General features: G+C 44.5%; 1 protein-coding gene across 4 annotated transcripts in view; it reads right to left on the minus strand.

Annotated features, from left to right (window-relative positions):
• LOC135368734 (proto-oncogene tyrosine-protein kinase receptor Ret-like) overlaps positions 1 to 16,627 on the minus strand; it is a 103,982-nt gene that overhangs the window by 25,055 nt on the left and 62,300 nt on the right. The window lies entirely within an intron of this gene.

Here is a 16,627-nt window from a genome sequence, read left to right on the forward strand (position 1 = left end):
TTTTTCGAAAAACGGAATCCGAGCTTTCTCGACACAACAAGAAAGAAGAGCTCCGTCAATGAGCGAGTTGATCTCAACAACAACAACAACTACTACTACTACTACTACTACTACTACTACATGAATGACAATGGGATGAGGTGATGAGTTGATCTCAAGTGACCAGTGAAACATGCGAATACATTACATTCTCGGGTAAACATAAACACGCCCCCGCCACAACTTCCGGTGCCACGAAGACTTCCGGTCCTTCCGCGACTAAGGACGCTCGGAACCAGCCGCCATGCAGAATTACATATTTCGCTTTCCTGATTTGTTGAAAGTGGGAGGCGGGAGGATACGACCCTCTCTCTCCTCAAATCAGAAGCGACAACTGCATCAATCGGCACAGTGGTTGGTACAGAGCGTGTTTGCCGTGAAACCAGATGTCGTTTTGGCGCCAAACCGGAGGCGGTGAAAACTGCACGTATACAATATTGACACAGCATTTCGAGGGGCAACCAACGAAGAGCGAAATGAGGGCACACACTGATCGCCGATTTCAGCCAACCGTGTCGCGAGCAGTACGTACATGCGAATGGACCCTGCGTTGCCTCCACCAACGAGGAGCGTATTGAAAACAATCCGCCACCGTGCAACCTTAATTACGTAATTCATTACCGGTGTTTATCGTGGGGATATAAACCGTCCGCATAAGCGGTTATAAGATGGAAGGCTTCCGTCAGCATGACACGAGTTTGCAGAAGATGGGAGAGTTATGAGCAGAGGAGAGGGAAACCTTATGCATGGTGGTTAGTCGACTTGAACGTCGGAGAAACCTACAGGGATATGGAGGGAGCGGGGGGAATATGTTTATTACGAAAAAAGAAAGGAAAGGTCAGCCAAACGGAGGTCGGCTTGCTATTAAAAAAAAGAAGGTAAATGGGGCAAAGAAAAAGAGGAAAAGAAAAAGAAGAAAAGGAAAAGAAGAAATGAAAAGGAGAAGACAAAGAAGGAGGCAGGGATTGTGAACCCGCATATGGAGAATGCGCGCAGTTGGGGAAGTTAAGAATGCACGATTGATTATCTATCCGCTGTATTCACATGAGTGACATACCCACGGAATATTCTAGCGGAAGAAAAAAGCAAGAAGCTTCGTACGGGGCGGAAGTTCCGTCACGTGTTATTCTGAGCATTCGTATACCATAATATCGGGAGTGGCGTACTGCACTCTAAGAAAAAAGGGGGCGAAAAGGTGGCAACTTTCATGGTTACCACCTAGGTCAACACAGCGTCTGATAAAGGGCGTAAGAGGGTGGTAAAATAAATTATCATATATTCAAATTGCGACAAAAAGGCGTAAGCCCCCCTCGCTCACTGAATCAGAAGCGGTAACCCTATATCATTCGAAGGCAGCAGGTAGAACTTTGCAACCTTTTGGGCACAACATATGCGACAACTATTACATCCTAAAAGGTGTAACTGCTTCACCCTTTTTTTTTTTTTTTTTTCTGAGAGTGTGCGCACTTAGCAGAAGACACAGTCTCCCCCTTTGCCTGTCGTCTGCCACGGAATATCTTCTGACTGCGCCGGAGGACGTTCCAAACTTTTAGTAATGCATGAAAAGGGGCGACGTAAAGTGTCAGGTGATAGAAAAAGCGATATTTCTTCTGCACATGGTTTCTACAAGGGATATCCAGACCATTCTCATCAGCCGTTGAAAGAACCGCACACTGGATGTTCCTTTTCCGGAGAAACGACGAAGAACTTGGAGCACGTGCCCTTCTTTTACTAGTACTGAAAACGGATATCGGAATATTGCTTATTATTCCCGCTTGCCTGTTTCCCCATAAGCCGGCATCACTTTGATGGAACCACGACCTTATACTTTCTTTTTTCTACCATTCACTTCACATCTCGTCTGCTTCAAAACTCTTCAGACCATGAATTATTTTGAATAACAAGCAGGTCAAGACACGTGCTGAAAAGCGATTGCGAGTTCAGAACCCAGAGACCTGTGCGAGAGTCTATAATTTTATGTTTTGGGTATCAACGTTTCTACGAACGTTTCTCCGGTAGTTATACTCCGCGGATCAAGGTCTATCCGTCACGGCTTTTCGAAGCATGTCAAGGTTATTCAACATTCATGTCGACTTGTATGAAGTGTATGTATGAAGTAATGTAAGTGTATGCCGCATAGGAAACGGCCAATAGTGAGTTTTAGTACGTATACCCGTACGCATTTAGTACGTATATACGTTTTAGTACGGATTCATGGACATTTGCCTTAATCAGTGCATGCTTCTCTATGTAGTGTAACACTTCACTTCTGAGACCGTTCCTCTTCAGTGTTACAACCCACCCTTACAACGGAGCCCCGATGGGTGTGCTTGTAGTATGTTGAAATAAAAATAAAAATAAATAAAAAGCGGAAAACCCTGCTGTACTAATGACGTACCAATGTTGTGGTACATGAAGCTTAACTTGAAATAAATGAAGACCGAAGCAAAAATAAAACATTTAATTACGAGTTTTCGTTTTTCTAATTGGTTTATTTGTTTGTAAGGAAAAAAAACGAGGTTATTCATTCGTGCAGAGCCTGCACTCAATTAGGTGAAGAATCACCGTTACTACACCAGAAACATATAGAACGCCATTATGAGAGGAGGAAGAAAATTTCTCTGAACAGAAGCAAAAATAAGCACCACAGAGTGACAACAATCACAAAGAAGAAGACCCTACGATGTATTATCAACCGTCTGGTCTTACATATAGCACATATTTATGTTTCCTTTTTTTTTTAGCTGAAAGTGTTTTCTGTAAAACACTGAGATGTATATAGACGAACGCTATCTTACATATCGTACATCTTACTAAACTGTCTTGTAAAAGGTGTTCTCTGAAAAACACCAAGATGCACAGTACAATGCTATCGTACATCTCACATATCCTACACCTTGGTGTTTTCTTCTTTGTGATCATGATCATTCTGTGCTGCTTATTTTTGCTTCTGTTCACAGAAATGTGCTCCCACCGCCCACGATGTCGCTCTACATGTACCCGATGTCGTAACAGTGATTTTTCATCCGATGACGCGCAGACTCTGCAGCAAAGACCGTAATTAAATGGATTTATTGGTGCTCCGTTCTCCCTCATTCGTTCGTAGTTAGAGATCTTTAGTCTTGACTCTTGACTTAAGTAACCTTTTCCCTGGGTTACTTAAGAGAATGAAGTGTCGTCATAGGGTGGGGTACCAAATTTCACTAAAACACTATTCGGTTGCCGTATTTTTGTACCTTATTGGGTTAGCATAACATTGCTAAACTCAGTGCGTCAGACAAGAAGCACGTCATCAATGAAAAGAAAGCGTGCTTCTCGTTAGACGCTAGCTTAGTGCTGCAAGCCCTCATTAGAGGAGACTGTCAAGCAGGCATAATATATTGCGTCATGGGGTGTGCCGCAACCATATCTTAGCATCCCTATAGGGAAAGCGCGATAGGAAAAGCACTCGTTCAGCAGACGGAACATGTGGGGATAAGACATCGCGCATGGATTACTGCTGAGATGAATTCCTCGAAGCGTTCACTCGCATCAACTATGTCATGAGTCAGATATTTCGCGAAACGAGCGTCATCTTCGGTGTGCTATATCGACGAGATTTCGTCGCTGCCCCTAAAATTCTCTTTTTATTCATCTGCAGCTGTTCTTGGGCACAATAAACCCATTTATTCACTCACCTTTTCTGGCGATGACGACGACAGTGGTGGTGGTGATCAAGAAAATAAAAAGAAAAGCGATATTGATTGATTGATTTGAAAAGAAAGAAAATGACATAGCACAATATTCATTCAGTACATTTGTACGCGTTGTGTAGTTGCGGTACCGCAGGAAGGAATAGGAATGGGCGAATAATTATTTTAAAACCTAAGGGAATAGGTACATGAACAAAGGAAATACAAAGCGAATATTTATAAAATCGAATCGAATCGAATAGTCGTGTAGCCGGACAGGGCACACATGCAGCACATGTACGGATATCACTGTCTTTTTTTTATTACGTGTTAGCGCCGCGAAGCAACTGTAGCTATGAGCGGCGTACAGATATGTGGACAGCAGGAAGAAATGGGGAAACAGGGGATTAGTATGCGTCATGGGCAGACTTCAGGGGGAACTGTGCCGACATTCGTCTGGAAAGTCTTCGGAAAACCCAGGGAAAACATCAGACAGCACAGCCGGTGGTAGTGTTCGAACCCAGCACCTCCCAGTCTTCAGCACGACCTTGGCTACCACCAACGAGTGGGGGACGCCTTAACCCGCTCGGCCATATCACTGGCATATATATTTATGGTATATAATTTATGGTATTAATTTATGGTACTGGTATATAATATATTTATACGGATCCAATGATGACGTAGACCTCACTTTGCCTTTGTGCCCTCTCTTGTCCCCTTTTCGGCGTGACGTGTGCAGCTTCGAAACCGTTCGAATAATTCGAATATTCGAATTATTCGATTCGAATCGAATTCCTAGAATTCGATTTGAAAGAAACGTCGATTCGATTCGAAATTCGATTACGGCATTCTGTATTCCATTCGGATATCGAATCGTGAATATAAAATCATTTGCTTCGGTATTCGATAAAGTCGAATATTCGCACATGCCTATAGGGGTGTGAGGAGAAGAAGATGATGATGATGACGATTACAGACTTTTTGCCCAACGGGTCAGTGGGAGTCGCAAGTAAAACTCCTTTTTTCATTCCCTTACTTTGCTAAAAAAAAACAGTTTGCAGTGAAAACAGCCGTTTCCAGAAATTCACATTGTTCCGACGGAGTCACCGACGCCTGCTACCATTGCATGTACGCTTCATACGAAGTAAAAGGGAAAAAAAGTTCTCGCGGGCAGACTAGAATAGGCCGAAGCACGGAAACTCCCCGGCGAAACATGCGGGGTATTTCCAGTCCCAGTCAAGTTCAAGGTCTCGGAACATCACACACACACACGTGATAAGATAATATCAAAACGAACCGTCGGGGGCATACGGATTGGGCTTCGTGCACGCACACACACTGGGGAAGATGCGGAAGAAGCTCAAGATTGATTGAACAAATACGGACAAGATAAAATTGTTAGGGAGGAAACTGCCTGACAACCAAGCTTGCACTGTGATCGATAACAGGTGTGGCAAGATACCTTCCAGGGAATGAAAAAATAATGCATACGCGTGAGAACTTCTGAGTATGTATAGCTGACTGATCGGAACCATGTGAATGTGCAGAAACGTCCGGGCTCAGCTGGTGTTATTGGGCTAATCTTGCACGCTTCTGATAATCAAAACAGAAGAATGAGATTCTTTCCGCTGCAGAGGAAGACGGATGTTGGGTTATCGGAGTGGAAACGTCTGGGGCTATTGCGCACGTGGTGGATGCCATCTGCACCCATACCTGACAGTAACTGCTTTTAGAACTGCGAAGCAACTACGAATGTCAGTTGTCCGTAAACGTGGACAGGTGGAGAAAGGGTAGTGGAAAGGAGTAGAGAGCAGTGGGGTTTAGCATGCGTCGTGGGCCGGCTTCGTGGAGCACTGTGTCGACATATGTCTGAAAAGTCTACGAGAAACCCCAGAAAAAGCACCAGACATCACAGTCGGCGGTGGGATTCGGTCCCAGCACCTCCCATTCGTATTTTATGATAAAGATATAGATAAATAGTTAGAATTGGTGATAATAGTAAGCAACTGGCTTTGTGCTTTCCTCTACCAAGCATTTGAGTTTTACCGTGTACAAACGGACGCACAGAAACATGCACGGATAGCTCATGTAGTAGCAAAGGCTTACGCAACCCGCGTTTCATAGTCGTCTCGTGTAGTCGCAGTATATATGCTCGCTTAGTATCACACTTTGGAAATTTTCGTCTTTTAGACATTTCACGTTTCCCTTTCTTTTGCATCGTGTGCATGAGAGAGTGGGTATAGGTTGTTCAACTCTGTCGACGTTACACATCTCTAACTTCGCCTCTCGTTCACTATATCTTCCAGCTTGCGGTCGCATAGAACTTCACGGCTTACGCGACATCAATCGCACTCTCTCATAACGAGTTCAGCAGCGCTGGAAGTGACGTGCCAGAAATTAATGGCACCTCCAGCGCACGTGCAGATTCCCTTCTGAACTGATCCTGCTGGATGCATCGCGTAGGCGAATGTGAATAATTTCCTGCTTTAGACTGCCGATCGTCGACGTCTTTTATAACTGGCAGCGACGTGTCCCGCATGTAGTGCGCCCTAACACTTCCCGTCGAGGACTTAGTGCGCGAGGTGCAATGCTCCATAATGACATCAATACGTGGAGAGCATCGAACTACTTCCTGTGGCGCAGACGTGTATACTTGAGTGGGAAGTTATAGAAACAGCAGTTATGCCAAGTTTTGGAGGCCCAGCGCATGGAGTGGGACCTAGTGGAATTTACTGGTCAGCTATATCAAAAATGAAAGGCATACGCGTATTGTACCGGCGACTATTGCAGGAACCACCTAGAGTTTGGAAGACGAAAATGGAGGGGGGGGGGGGTGAAGCTCCAGTGCACCGTCCGAACTTGTTAATTTGTTAATTGGTGATGTGATGTGTCAAATACTTTCCCTCATCTCAGAAGGCCACGACCACGAATGGTCGAAAACAACGCTGTACGACGTTCAATTGAAATCATTAAGCGATTCCACACACATGAAGGTGATTTAGTTCTGTTAATGATTAACTAAAGAATAAAGTTTGTATCAAACGTGTCGTACCACCGAGTGCTGCAAACAACAAAAGTGTCCACTATTATTGATTCTGGATCGTATAATGGATTCTCATCCCAAATAACTTTCAAGACTCAAGGCAGCTCAACCCGTGGTGCGAAGCGACGCAGAGGAAGAAGTCGCCTGCAATAAAACCCAATTTTGCCCACTTCAACATTCAGGGCTCATTTCAGGGCGGTTCGGCTCCTTCTGCACAATAAACCACGTTTACGTTTTAAAAAAGGGGCCCTACATTGTCGGCATTCTTTCTTCTTTTTTTTTTCATACTCTCACTTTCCAAGTTCTCCCTTTACGTCAGTATTCAGTACATCAGTATTCCGAAGTTGTCCGACTTGCACTTACCATTCGTTTCGCGTAAAATTTGATGGGCGGCCCATTCAAGTTACAACAAGCCAATAGAACTGAGAAAATTCTCCGGAATAACGTTTTTCTCTTCCACGAAATTTGAAATGTCGCTGTTTACATTTTGCAGCCAATTTAAATAATTCTTGCATAGTTAAACATAAATGGATGGGGCCTTGACTACGCTGGACAGAAGGTGATAGCCGACGAGCAACCGAAAAGTTGTGGAGGAGCTCACTCAAGTGTAAGTGGATTTAACCACTACACAGGGTCGTGGAATTTATAATCTGTTCAGTCGGGTGCGTATCTAAGCGAACAAGGGCGATATGCAAATGCTGTTTTCAGGACATGATTCGGCTTTCTAATGTAATTGAGTAAGAAACCAGAACCACCAGCTTGCAAGGGTGGACACGATGATTTTCGAAAAAACGTATTCCATCAAATGCGACCTCCAAAGATGACAGGCCGGACTCTTGAGCTGAAACGCACGAAAGCTGAGCCCTCTTAACCTCATATGAAGACTTCCACACATGCACAAGTTCCGGAGTGTTTCTGAAAAGGATAGAAACCGTGACTTAATAATTAAGTAATTAATAGGAATAATTAATCAGGAACGCTTGCGGCTAAGGTAGTGGAGAAGGGAAATTATCATGAGCAAAAAAGAAGCTGAGCACAAAATAATACTGGGCCGGAAAAAAAAAAAGAAACAGTGCGGATAGGAACACTCCAAGACTTTCACGCTACTATAAAATGTGCACCGTATTTGTTGCATCTCAAGCTTCGAAAACAGCCTCCTTTCCTTTTGTGTTGTGCAGGTGGGTTGCAGGGTATTGTGTTGTTGGTGGGTGGGTGGGTGGGTTGCTGAAAGCTCCAAAGTTCACTTTATTTTACTAATTTATTGACTAACTAACTAAATGAACAGCGTACTGGAGCCTCCACTCCTGTTATATGTTCGTGACCTCCAAACGCCGCTGATTCTCATTTTCACTTCTGCAAGGACTCACCTTACAGTGAGGAACGTAGTAAGTGCGCACCTTAACGACACAACTAGTAGCAAGGCCATAAGTAACAAAATCGGTGAAATTAAACAAATAATGACTCGTCGACGCAACTTGAATGGAATTTTTTCTTCTCCGAAATGCAGCAGCTCGTTAAATTCACGTTTTACAAGTCAGTGCACCGAACCGCAACGTCAACCGTGGCTGTTCGTTAATTATTAACGCTAATCCTTCAGTGTCTGCCGTTGACAGTCATCTCGAGTACATAAAAAAAAACATGTTTTGCCGTTCCCTCTCATATCGTGTTCCATAACTTGACTAAACTTTCCGCATTCTTAGTATGGAGCTAAGACCCCGTGGCTTCTAAGGTACCTTCTAGTTTTCTTTTGAGCCATTTGTGGAGAAAGAAGATACGATGAAAGAAGAATGTCTTCCACATTTCATCTTACCATTTGTGTAGTAAATTCCCGTATGTCGTCATCACTTCATTTATTTGTACTAGCTGTTGCTACTTTAAGCACTGTTTTGATCCCTATACTTTCTAGGAGACATTAGTCATATCTATACGTATTTGCTGTATTCGTTTCACATTGTCACTTTTATGCCTTACGCAACGACATTATCTGGCCATGTGTGGATTCATATGCGTTGACTGTATAGGGTTAAGCGGGAACCGCATGCGGCGTTTTTCTCGACGGAAACACGCCGAGGGTTCAGCGACTTTTCGTTCGACCTTGCAAATAAATACGCTCTGCAAGTAGGTCAACTGTGCGCGCAGCTCCCCAGTTTCCCTCTCTCCCCTATTGCACGTGAAGCGACCTCTTTTGTTCCTCTCCGAAATAAGAGGTTCCCATTTAAAGGTCACTACGGTGTCCAAAAGGTTTAGCAGTGCTCTTAGGACAGAGCGTTGGTGGGCTGGGTTCGACCATATGTACCATGCAATTTGGACGCTGAAAGTGTAATTCTGAAAGGTTGGTATAGTGCGGGCAATCGAGAAGGATGTGCTATAGATGTGGAGAGAATGTCAGTGTTCCATTGGCGGCAAGCTAGGGGCGCCACTAGTCGTCGAAGAATGGAACGATACAATCTCCTCTCAGCGGTTCCGTCAATTAAGAAGACTCCGTATGCGGTTCCCGCTTTAGGTGCGGACTCATAGTTTCACCTCATAGTTTCATATCACATACTGACCAGTGAGCCCGGAGAGAGTGAGCTACAAATTAGGTGACAAATTTCCTCATTCATCGGCACTTATTCATTCCTAGTCGTGCTCTGGTCTCCCTTCAAATCCGCGTAAGCAGTGGAGGCGGGGCAAAAGGTAGCGTGCTTTTCTTCTCATGGTGAGAGCACATTTGTTAGCTTCGTTTGTCTTTGTTAAACTTGTTTGTTTGTCTTGGAATACGGCCGAACGGTCACAGGGCAGTATTGCTTGCAGTACTGCTCCTGGAAAGATTTTTCCTAGTCTAATCATTTATTACTCGTTGTTATTGTTGTACCGTTTATGGACAAAGAAGACAAAATGAATTTTACAGGGAACGTGAAAATTTAGGCAACCATAGACGTCGAAATAATAGGATAGTCTCGTGCTGTTTACATTAGAGGCATATAATGCTCGTCTGTACGAACAATAAACGGCACAGAGCTCGAGGGCCTTAATAATCCGCTTTGTCTTGGTTTCCAGAGCAACCTTCTTAAGAATGATCCTCTTCCAACGCCGGCGTCTATTTGGCTTCTGTTGAATGTTGGCTGTCCGTGAGCCCATTTCAAAACGAAGGGTTTAGACTTAGGGTGTTTTCGTTATAAGGCTTCGAATAAGTGCTACTTTCAAGAGAAGCGGGACTTCTTTTTTTTTTTTTAAGGGAGCGGGGCTTCACTAGAGAAGAATCATCATAGGCCTACGAGGTGAAGTCTAATCGCGAAGATAACACGTGGACGGAGGAGAAGGAAGCAGACGACGTTACGCTCACACGTGTCAAACATTAATGGCATTATTCAGCAGTACATCGTACCACCGCCAACCTAATGAAGCTAAGTAGAAGCCAGCATGAGCTACGAGGGCCCGAAGTACGCTGCTATGCAAACACACTTTCTGGTCATACAGGGGAAAAAAGTAGCCGAAGCTCTTTGGCTAAGTAAGTAAGTGCTCTTTGTAAGTGCTCTAACATCCCCATACCAGCACTGGACAGGAGCTACGGCCTTCTTGGGTCTCCTCAGCAGTGCGCAGGCAGGCGAAGTTTGAGCGAGTGGCGTCAGAAGGTCACGTGGCGTGATGTCCTCCCGTCAGGGTGAGTGACTCGCCACTGAAATCCCAGTGCAAAGCCAGTCTGATCATATGTTTCTGAAACGTGATGTGCTCAAGCATTTTCCAGTCCTCTGGTCCGCAATGAAAGTACACTGTACCAGTACCACTAGGAATAGGGAGGGTGGAGCTGCTAGGTATGGCACGTTCATTGGCAAAGTCTACTCTTACAGAAAGTGCGGCTTCATTTCACTGGTAGTGATCATTTATTGAAGATCACCCAGGAGCGCCAATGATGATGGGAGCTGTCGACTCCTCGGGACGCGGCCCACGGGGGAACTCTTCTTGCTGCATATTAAGCAATGTGGACTTTTCTCCATAAGAAATGGACGGACGACGCAGAGCCTTCTGTGTAATTCATCCTTTGGTCGACCACGCTCAGGCTTGTTCTTCCATCAGCTACGCCATTTTGTCTGTGGACTTGTCTGTGTTTTAGACAAGGACGAAGATTGGGCGATGGTTAGTCCGGAGAATTTCGCCGAGTTGAATCCAAGTTCTACGGCAGTGATCATTCGCTAATGATATGTCGAGGGAGGCAATGAGGCTGCTGGGGCAACGACACGACTAACGCCCTTGGGGAATGTGCGTCCTGGGCCGACTTCTAAGGGAACTGTGCCGACCTTTGTGAGGCCGACAACGGCGAACCCTTTCACCACCACCACCACCACCGAGGCTGCTGGGGGGAGTGAGGGGGGTGTCTTTGCCGACCTTGTGGTAATGTCCTGGTCCCTCGATGTTATGGACTTGTTGATTCCAGGACACAGTTGGGTGTGTGCTTGGTGGTTGTTCGCTCACTCTGAAGACCTGTTCGAGGGCCACCTGAGCAGGCCCCAGAGGTGGAAAGGGTATTGCAGAAGACAAGGCATGCGTCGCGTTGTTTCCGAATGTCTGATTATGGCGTGCTGGCGGCGACGAAGGCGTGACGGGAGGCAAGATATGGAGGACCCGTTCCACTGCATAAACGACTCGAGCGAACGAAAGAACTCTGGAATCGAGTCTCTAGACACTGGGAATGAGCTGGAGGCGGTTCGTTGCTTGAAACTTTTAAGGGATCCTCACTGCGTACTCTCCCGGCATCAACAGTGGATAATGGAGGTCTTCGGTGCAGTACGGTTTCTGAGTGTCGAAAAGTATTCAGTGTGGCGCTTTACAGACGACATTGATTGCCTCCTGCGCTTCCCAAGTCTTGCATTCGCAGAGACAAGAAACCTGTTCGATTTCATAGGCTGACGACAGCAGGCTGCAGTGCGGAGGCGATCTCCAGCGTGTGACGGAAATTTATCAGCAACATGAGAAGCACAGTGAAAAGCTAGCAAGACGGAGGCGGAAGATGCACAAGTATTCTCAACGCTAGAGCAGTGCAACAGTGGATTTTGAGGAGAGAAAAAAAAGTATTGTTCAATGGTGGGGAAAAGCAGGCGAGACGTCCACCGACGGCGAACAATGATTTAATCAAGATGAATAACAGACGAAAAATAAAGTAACATATCAAGCTTATTTACTGTAAACTGGTTCTATAGTTCACGATGTGCGTCTCAGTTATAATAGTACCGTGGGCAAACATGCAGGTACCTAAGCACAAGGTAGGGTCTGACTTTTTCGGGTTAAATCCGATTCCGCGCGATTATTCCCTCCCGAATCAGTTTCGGACAAATTCGGGTAAAACCCGATTTCTCCTCGAATTCCAATCACGTATCACGTACACGATTTAGAAGTAATCTGTGCACACATCAGGTGAAAATATTAGTGCAACAATCAACGATGCGAAGCACATATATTGTTACAATATGCCGTGTTTTGTGACACTAATTCACGAGGACTGCATGTTTGACCAATATGTGCCCCTTTAAACTACGGGCTGTTTGCTGGGCGGACAGAAAAAACAACTCGATAACGCCCAATTGTATCAATAGCACCCGATTTCACCCCGAATTTCAGATTTCAAAATAGCACCCGGTTTTCCCACTCCGAATTCTGGAAAGACATTCAACCCGAAAAAGTCATACCCTATAGAAAAAGAAAGGACGAATCGCCATCCAAATAACCCAGCATTGTTAGCCTAGTTGTGCCGAAAACATGTTCGACAAACATGTAACGGAAAGACGTGGTCGTATAGATCTGAACTGGACGAAATTGTTTGAATGTTCCTCGCAATGAGTCCGATTGCACAACACCTGAAATGAACTTTGATGGGACTAGCTTAATTTAAGTCAACTAACTGAGTGCACCGCTTGTTTGGCAGTCTAGCCATGCCGCTGAAAGATTCACCACTTAATTAGACTTCAAGCGAACGGCATATGGGGCCGGCTGATAATTCCACGTGTAAACTAACACTGCGGATGAGAAAACTCGAGGACTACTAATTTATTGTACAATTACTTGCGAAGTAAGGATGGGTAAGCTAGTTTTAGAACGTACTGGGAACGCAGTGAAGCTGTTAGCCAAGTAATTATGCAGTAAGGCGTTTCCTTCGACAAATTTCTTCGTGTCTGGTCAATGCTTAGATATGTGTGTCTCAGCAGCGGCTTTGAGAGACATACATAACTTGAAGGACACGCTGCTGGCGGTGCCTGTCGATCACGATGTGTCGAAGAAGCCAAGGATGAGGAGACGCGGCATCCCATATGAACGCACACTAGCAGTCATAAAGAACGAAACAGCTGCTCCAGGGATCTGAGCATCTTCTCACGGCAGTTGTGCCCAGCTCGAGTTGTAATCCGAATAAGGGCGGTCTTTTAATACAGGGACACGGCAAAAGTACGAAATTCACGAATATTGTTAGACTTGTGGATATTCTTCGATAGTCAGAATTTTCAGAATATGAATCTAAGGGAACAAGGTTAAAATCCGGGCGCGTTGGTGATACATTCTAAAATCGTTAAAACCACAGTGCAGGGGAAGGCAATAGACCTCTACCCGAGAAACGTCATCATGACGTTGGTAGACAGACTGACACCGAAACAAATCGAAAGGGGAGGGCTGGGTTCCACGAATGGGCACTTGTTCGCTGCTTCCTATTGAAAGAAAAGCAAGACCGAAGGTTGCGTCCCTTTCAGGGACCATCGTAATCCCCTAAGACCGTGGCTTTCGGGCGCGACCTTGCCCGCCCCTAGCTTCGAGTGTAGTTCAACTCTACCAAATTGGTGGCGCTCTCGAACACTATGACGTCATTTGTTTGGAAACAGGGAGAAGTCTATAAAAAGACAAAGACAAAAGACAAACATAAAAGACAAACGCGAGACAACACACGCACTGACTGCCAACCAAAAATTTATTTATGGGGCTAATGAAGAGGGGGGGGGATGACGTTCAATACTTTAAAAAAAACTGAGGTCTGTCTGCTAAGCCAAGGCGGCAACTTTCACTCCTGAAAAAAAAAAAAAAGAAGAAGAAAGGGCGAAGAAGTTAAGACAATCCTACGGACGAAGCGAAGGCCAGCAACGCATCCCGCCTCCTCCTGTCGACCAATCAGGAACTTTCTTCGTTGCCAAGTTATCTGCAATTTTGCTATCATTCCCCTATTGTCTTCCCTAAGGCTATTGTTTTTCTGTACTTTGTGGTTTTAATGATTTTAGAATCTAATGGTTTTCCGAAAATCGAATGTACAAAATTATCGCATGAAATACGAATGAAAAATGTTTTGTTTCAACATGTCGAACGTTTGCTTCCTATGGCCATCAAGAGCGCATGCCCGCAATATACTATTACATGCGTAAAGGCGATTTGCCGGCACTCTGCAAAGGAAGAAGTCTGACAAAAATATTCTGACACTTCGACCTTTCGTCTCTCGCAATCCACCGCAATCACCGGCAATTCCCTCAACGGCAGCTTCTTTGTTACCGACGGCGACCTGTCTTCCTTATTATCTCTTTCTGCAATGGCTTGTGTTCATACATGAGACTATACAAAGATTAAAAAAAAAGCAATACAGGAGAAAGGGGGAAATCATTCCCTTCATAGCCCACGCGGTACAATGAACGTTTTGGACGGTGCATGTTGATTTTAACACAGGCTTAGATTTTAACGAGTGTAGATCTTAATTGAGAGTGCTTCTCCTCAGGCAATCCAAGAGGTTAAAAATATTCGCAATGGTATGATATTCCAATGTTAGCGGCCAACATTCGTTCCATTATTTGTGAAATATTTTTATTTTGTCTCCGCTTCGATTCCGCAGTTTAAAGGTTTTCATTAGCTACGCATGTGAAGAGAGAGAGAGTGAAAGAGAAATGAAAAAGGGAGAAATTGAACGTGGCAGCCCGACGTATTCTGCTGCTCTCAGACGTAGGTTGTCATTCACCGAATATGTTGTGGTCCTATTCGTTGGCTATATAAATATATCCCCAAACGATTCATACTATACTTCGTTCTCTGCACATTCAAAAAAACCTGCTCCGGTTTACTGCACTCTGTCATTCCCCTTCGACGCAACCGTTTACGGGTCATGCAGATGGTTATGCGTGCCGCATGTGCTATGCCACAAAGTGGGTTGGGTTCATCCCTGCAGCAGTATAACAAACAATTGCATGTGGCTTCTACTGCGGGGGTGCAGATGACAACGAGGGCAGGTGGCGAGTCTGCTGGGTCGGTCCTTTAAAGGTTCGACGACCGTTTGATACGCTCCACCGAGTCAGAGTACAACTTTTGCTCTCACTAGTGGGCCTGTGGGTTGTTTGTTTTGCTGCTATACGAACAGTATACAGTAACAGCAGTATTTCAAGTTAGATGTTGTTTTCAGAAGTATAGCTGAATAGGCGCAATCGCTTCCAAGTAAAGGAAGATATGTGGAGCTTATCAGTAGTATATGGGCACGCCGAGACTCAAACAATGAGAAACTCAGACATTGCCACCAGGGCAGCGACACCGTCGTTCGCGTATTTTTCCCCGCGCGGCGCGTGTGCGGAGGGTTGTCCACGCGCTTTTCGGCGGGGGCAGGGCTGCGTGCGCGCTTACCCGCTCACATTTTTCAGCCTGGGCCGACTTCTTCCATAATTTTTTAATCTGTGTCGACTTCAATTGCAATTTTTTTCCCACTACAGCAGGTGTGCAGTAGGCAGTTTACATGCAAAGATAGCCATACACAAAAGTACAAGTGAAAGTATATTTATTAAAGTCATTAGTGTCAGGAATTATGTTATGACTCTGCGTGAAGGGGAAAAACCCAACCAGAAGCATGAAGCAGAAGAAACACAATACACGTAATAAAGAATATACTTATTACTGATTGATAGTTTGTTTCAATAATATTTTCCTGTCTGTTGTTTACACGTTAGCAGATGCGCCGTTTAGATCGTTTCTCTGTTATGCAGCATTAAGTGCGTGCTGTATTAAATTCATCATGTTTCTTGTTTTGATATGATATTGTTTAGGTATTATTTATCCTTTGTGTACCTCTTGTTTACGTGATGGGTTTTGGTTCTCTATTAGCTGTTGATCGTGTTTTTCATTATTTCCTCGCGTGTGTGCTATTGTTTACGTGTGGATGGTGTGCTGTTCAAAGTGTTCCTCTGCTATTCATCCGTGCATGTTTCTCGTTTTGATAGATTCTTTTTCAATTACTTTCCTGCATGTGTCTGTTGTTTACACGCTGGCTAGATGTGCCGTTTAGAGTGTTTCTCGGTTATTCATCCGTGCATGTTTCTCGTTTTGATAGATTCTTTTTCAATTATTTTCCTGCATGTGTCTGTTGTTTACACGTTGGTAGATGTGTCGCTTAGAGTGTTTCTTCGCTATTCAGTGTTAAGTGCGTGCATGTTTCTCGTTTGGTAGATTGTTCTTCAATTATTTATCCTTTGTGTACCTCTTGTTTATGTGATGGGTTTTGGTTCTCTATTAGCTGTTGATCGTGTTTCTCATTATTTTCCTGTCTATTGTTTACGTGTGGACGGTGTGCCGTTCAAAGTGTTTCTCTGCTATTCATCCGTGCATGTTTCTCGTTTTGATAGACTCTTTCTCAATTATTTTCCTGCATGTATCTGTTGTTTACACGTTGGTAGATGTGCCGTTGAGAGTGTTTCTCTGCTATTCAGTGTTAAGTGCGTGCATGTTTCTCGTTTGGTAGATTGTTCTTCAATTATTTATCCTTTGTGTACCTCTTGTTTATGTGATGGGTTTTGGTTCTCTATTAGCTGTTGATTGTGTTTCTCATTATTTTCCTGTCTATTGTTTACGTATGGATGGTGTGCTGTTCAAAGTGTTTCTCTGCTATTCATCCGTG

This window comes from Ornithodoros turicata, chromosome 9 (assembly GCF_037126465.1).
Source record: "Ornithodoros turicata isolate Travis chromosome 9, ASM3712646v1, whole genome shotgun sequence".
In the NCBI taxonomy this organism is placed as follows: Eukaryota; Metazoa; Arthropoda; class Arachnida; order Ixodida; family Argasidae; genus Ornithodoros; species Ornithodoros turicata.